Source organism: Crocodylus porosus, unplaced genomic scaffold (genome assembly GCF_001723895.1).
Source record: "Crocodylus porosus isolate Cpor-Errol unplaced genomic scaffold, CroPor_comp1, whole genome shotgun sequence".
Lineage (NCBI taxonomy): Eukaryota > Metazoa > Chordata > Crocodylia > Crocodylidae > Crocodylus > Crocodylus porosus.
The window spans coordinates 32431924-32438089 of NW_017728912.1; the positions used below are offsets into that span (position 1 = coordinate 32431924).

The 6166-nt window shown below is 43.0% G+C and overlaps 1 protein-coding gene across 1 annotated transcript in view; it reads right to left on the bottom strand.

Moving 5' to 3' along the window:
* TNKS (tankyrase) overlaps window positions 1-6166 on the bottom strand; it is a 213750-nt gene that overhangs the window by 52877 nt on the left and 154707 nt on the right. The gene's annotated exons all lie outside the window — the stretch shown is intronic.

Sequence of the window (6166 nt, forward strand, 5' to 3'; positions counted from 1 at the left end):
GGACTTCTGTGTTGCTGACTGACTTGCCAGCTTTACGGCGGATGGTGAAGGTGATCAGCTCGTGGTCACTGTCACCCAGCTTCCCATCAATCACTAGGTTGCCGATTAGGTCGTCCCCCGTAGCCAGTACCAGGTCGAGCAGCGCTTTGCTCATCTTTTAATTAAATAAAAATTTCAAACTACAGTATTTTACTGTGTACAAGATTGTACATAGTACTGTAGTATGTATAAGGAGGCAACAAGAAATAAGATAATGTGGACTCTCAGAATAAAATGATGAATAAGCACCTCTAGTAAAAAGAGTAATGTAATGGAAACCTACATATCCAATGAGATCTAATAAAATGACTTAAACTAAACAATTAGAGGCATCACTGTAGATTTCTACAGAGGAAATAAGAGAGTAATAGACAAGACAAGCTTTAACAAGAGATTTTCAAATAAGATACTTTGTAGCTAAGAGCTACTCCAAGCAAATTTAAACAGATGTCAAATTTAAACAAAATTTAACAAATTTAAATGCAACTTTTTATCAATGTATGAAATATAAAAACTGCTCTACATTGTCTGGAAGTTGTCACAAAACCTGCTATCGGCTTCCAGCGCTAATGACCGTAGGGTGTGAGCTGCATGCACAACGGATACCAATAGTTTATAAAACTTTTGTGTTACTCCTGAAAAATCATTAACCTAGTGAAAACATGATTTTTACTCCTTAATTCCTGCTGGAATTTTTGCCTGCATACCCTACTATATTTCCACTGCATGTCAATTAAAAAAATGCATCCCCATTTTAAGTTAAACAGTGGCTAAAGGACATAGATTAGAGGCAGACCTATGCAAAATATCTGATAGGATCAACAATACTTTCACGCAAATCTGTACTGGAGGGATCTAACAGGCTTTAAGGAAGAATAAATGTCTACAGCACATATGTAGCATAATGCACAAGACCTGAAACCACTCAAATTTCTTCTAGAGCTAAATGTAATACATTGCCTACTGCTATACAGTAAGGTGGATGCTAGATTGTCTGCCAAATGTCTCCAAACAAAAATGCTGTCTATACCAGCCTATCCAGGATGCCTTCACCAAGTTGCTACTCTATTATTTTACTAGTGCCTCCTTTTACAGCTGGTATAGCCTCTCTCCTCTTTTGTGCCAGGTGAGCTGTCCTTCCACCGTCTTTTTAAACCTGTTCTTAAAAACTAGCATAGATTTCATAGACATCAGGGCTAAAGATATTAAAGTATTAAAGATAATACTAATAGGAAATCCACAATTTGTACTGCAGAGATTTTTCTAAGCAGAGACATATTGGTAACTCTCTAGGAATGGCAGGGAGAGAAGAGGGGAATGTAAATCAAACCCTGCTCAGCTCATATAAATGCTGCCTTTCATGGTTACACACTGAAAAATCCTTATAAAAGAAATACTATAAACATAAATCAGATGTTGAATACCTAAAACCCACAAGTTTATTACAAAGGATGATATTTTTGTTTGGGAACCAAGATGACTATAACAAAGGCATACACCTATGTGGAAGATTTCTTTGTGTGCCCATAGTTACTAAGGATAGATGTCAGTAAAAATGAAGCAAATTAAAACTGACCATAGGTAGCAATGCTCCATTTAGCCTAAGAAGAACTAGAAATTAGGTCTTCCCTACCATTAACTTCTGCATTTATAACAGAACACCCTGAACAACAGAAGTATAGCAGCCAGACTAGCCTCCCTGAAGTCTGACACTATCTGGAATAATTGTAATGGGAATCTGAAAACAACTCTTGCAGAAGTTGTATAACAACCGTCTTCGTACTGCACTCACATCTTCTCTTAGTTTCTAAACCATTTATGTCCTTCGGAACCATCTAAAAAAACCCAAATGCTTATCTACAGACTCAAAGGGGGATCTTGATCAGAGGGCATGTAAGCTAGATACAAACAAATGGTGTTTTTTGGTTTTCAGCTCTGGAGAAGTTGGTAAAATGTGCCTTGGCTTCCCATTTTTCAAGGGGATATTTCAGTTGGACCTCTGGTCCCTTTAAAGCCAATTTGCCTTCAAAGCTACAGAACACTGATCTAAAATGAATCCAAGGATATAACTGACTTTTAGAGAGTCATTTAAAGCTGGAAACCAAGGCACAAGTACTAGATCTGGAGGGAGTGTGTTAACCCATTTGGTTATGACTGGAAACCAATTAAGAGTATTTAAAAATAATTCAGAGGCATGAGATAGACAAAAATATAAATTGCTGATTCCAGAAAAATATATATTGAGATTTACAGTAAGCCCAACCTAATAAGACATCTCTGGGAATCTCACATTAATTTCAGCTCTAAAATTTTCACTGTCCTTTCATATTCCTTACTCGCTTTTAAACTCTAAGCAAGCGTATCTCACCATACTCTATATGAAAAATATCCAAACTATATCATAGCAGATATGCACAAGAAAGCTCAGGTCATCATTCAAGCTGCACTAAAATAAAATAAAAAGAGACTGTCACTCATGTAGATCCTCCTTTTGAGCACTTCCCAATCAGACAGATAAAACTCTACACAGCTTTAAAGACTATCCTTCGTGAAACATTTACTCAGCCCAGAAAGTGATAGATTTGACAGCTTTCTGTAAGACTCAGTGCCTAGATTCAATTTCTTCACACTATAACAAGGAAGAAGTCATATCACTAGTCTAATGGTGCAATTTTAAAACAGCAATCCCCTGTCAAAGTGCATTGGGCAAACATTATAAAACTTAATTTCCCTATGTAATATTTTGTATTGCAAGGATCTTTGTTATTTCCCTTTGTTCCTTTAATTTTTTCTTCAAAAGGTACATATAATATATATATATATATATACACACACACACACAAAAATCAAAATGGATGTGTACCATCAGGCACTGAAGAAATTATTTTCATCACTGCACTGCTGCTGTCTCGCACAGAGTAGGCATATAGTGCGACAGCAATATTCTTATGTAACGTCAGTCAACCATAACAGCTCAACAGTTGGAATCTGTTCAGGGAACATTTAGACACTGTATCATTAGAATATTGGCTCTCTGTCAGTGTCAAATACTGAATGTTTGCAGTAACCTCCTAGTCCTATGGAAAAATGCAAGAATGTTTTTACTGATTCAGTTGCATCTCAGTAGAATAAGACTTAATTTCTAAAATAATTATATGTTCACATGTAAAAATCCCAGCTTTTCTACAATCTTAGCAAGAGATTCTTAGAGTCACATGCATGGTTCCCAACCACTGACATTTCCGTATTTTGGTGCTGACAGTGAAGAACAGAACAGTCTATTTCAATGATTCTCAACCAGGGTATCAAAGCAGGCTCAGGTTTGTCCTTGCCTGGCCAATCTCCAACCCCCACTGCCTGACCTCTCTGCAAGCAACAACGTAAAATAGTCTGGGTGCCACTCGATTCATAGAAAATCTGGAGGGGTGCCTTGAGTCCAGTTAGGTGCGTCACGTCCAGAATGCGTGAGAACAACCGGTCTATTTTATTGATTGTTCTGTGATTAAAGCAAGGTAGTAACAGTGAAGCAAGCACAGTTTGGGCTGATAGAACAGGAAATCAGGATTCTGATCCTGTGAGACTGATCAATGCAATTTCAGTACTAAGAACTTTCCCGCTGGCAATAAGACAATGATCTAGTGCATCTGTGGTGCTGTACATGTTAAATGAGGGGTGCTGCCTGTAGGTCTCCAGGCACATGCTGGACCTACTCAGGGCCTCCCCACTGTGTGGCAGACTAAGAGCTTGTGGTGTTCGCTTCAGCTGGTCTGAGACACAGCGGCACAGGCACTTGCTCTGGCTGGTCAGGGATGTGGGATGCAAGTGGCATCCACTCTGGAATGTGTGTTGGATGCAGTGCCTCCTCCAGTCAGTCTGGGGTGTTGCTGCATGTAGTACAGGTCCCAGAGCAGGCTTCATGTGTGGTGCAGTCCTGAACCAGGCAAAGCAGACACCACAGGCACTCAACCCAGCGTGCAGGGGAAAGGATGGACCCTCAGCCTGATTTGGCCTGCAGGGCCAGCCTTGCACTATTTATCTGGGCCATGGACCAGTCGCACACCACTCACCTGCACCATAGGGCCAGATGAGTTTGACATCCCTATATTAAATCATTGTCATAAGAATAATTTGACTAAAAGCAGATCATTAAGTATGTATTACTGCTGGAAACTGCAAAAAAATGACTATTGAGCAAATATCTACTGAAAGTAGAATACCAGGAGGTAGCAACTGTGTCTTTAAGCGTAGCTGGGCCTTTTTGTCAAAGCCTTCTTGAGACAGAGCTTTTGGGAGGCAATGCCTCAGCCAAGATGAGAAGCTTTGGTGCTTCTGTAGGACCAGAGGTCTGCAAGCCTGACTGCCTCCAAGGAGAGCTGCCAGGAGAAAGGCTCCTCTGAGTGGAAAGGGTACCACTGGAGCTAGGTGTGCACAAGCATGGATGGCACCAATCCAGAACATGCACTGGGGTACAAAATTCCAAGAATAAACACTTCTGTAGCATCCCAGGCTTACTTTAGGCAAATTTTCTGCAGTTTTGTTCCAAGTCATTAAAAAGGAATTTCTGGTGCAGATATCTTAATTTGACAGCTCTGAGTAACAATACCTGGCCAACAGGACAGTCATGTTACATTTTCAGTTTGCATGTCAAACCCCCATGTACCAATGGGAAGAAGGCACTAGCAGTGATATTCAGTATGGTATTTAAAACTGTGAGATTCTCTTTCTCCTCCGGATTGGTAGAGGATGGGGATTAAGATCACATCCTGCAAAAGAAAAAGTCAGCTGTATTTTGAGCTGAAGACAAATATTTCTCATATCCTACTGGCTAAAGGAAACAGATCTCAGACGGAAGTAATAATTTTTAAAAATTACATACACACACACACACACACACTGGCATTTGCATAATTTTAACACTTGAAACTAATGGCTTCACAATTTATTTATATATAGATCTATACCTATAGATCTCTCTACAGATCTTTCTCTCCAGAGCTCTCTCTATATTTGAGAAGGCATTAGTTTCAAGTGCTAAAATATATGCAAATGCCAGCATGACCATAAAGCATCACAGACAGCATACAAAACTGAAGAGGCAGAGGAGTCTGATCAGCTACCAGCACCTCACCTGTGGACTCCATGGTATTGAAACTGAACCTGCATGTGGGAAGCAGGCCTGTGCAAAGTGGCAAGTATGCAATTCAGATTCGGCCGATTTGGAGGGACAGCGATTTGATTTGGTGATTCAAATCAAGAGACCCATTAAAAGGTCCAAGTCAAATCGGAAGCCTCCGAATTGATTTAGAAAAGATTTGGTGCCAATTCAGAGATTCGGCCATAGACTAAACAGGCAGCAGTCCTCAATAATGCTGGACAGGACACAGCTGCCTCCAGCTCATAAGTCTGTTGTGGTGGGCAGAGGGGGGAAGGAAGGGGCATGGGGGGCAATCAACATCCCCACAGCAAGGGAGGGACTGGAGCAGGCACAAGCTGCCTAGCCGAGGCAGGAAGGCACAGGACTTGGAGTGGGGCTTGCGCCTCTGTACACCACCAGTCTGGGAGGGCACAGAAGCGGGTGTGTGCCCCCAGATCTGTGCAGGGCAGGCTGGGGTGGGTGGTGCTCCAGGAGGCTAGGCCCAGCTGCCCACTGCCGGGCTGCACTCCGCGGGGCGGGTGAAGCCAGGGCTGTGTTCCGGGTGGCAAGACCCTGCTGCTGGGCTGCGCTCTGCAGCCGGGGCTTGCTACCTGGAGTACAGCCCTGGCCAGGGAGGGGGTGTGGCAGTTTGTGCCACTGTGCGCTGCCAGTCCAGGAGCTGCTTGTGTGGTAGTTTGTTCAGCGGCTCTTGCCACTGCTCCTGCAGCCGGCCCAGGAGGGCATGGGGCAGAGGCATGTGCCCCAGGATCTGTACAGGGCGGGCAGGGATGTCGCTGCCCTGGGCAAAAGGTGGAAGGCGCTGGGAGTGGGGGCTATGCTACCCCACCACTAGCCCAGCCAGTATGGAGCTAGCATGAGACTGAGCCCATGCTGCCTCTGGACAAGTGGCGAGCAGCGGCGGGAGCTGGCCCAGCCTCCCTACACCTCATGGATGAGCAGTGGCTTTGTCCCGGTTGGGTGAGCAGCACCAGG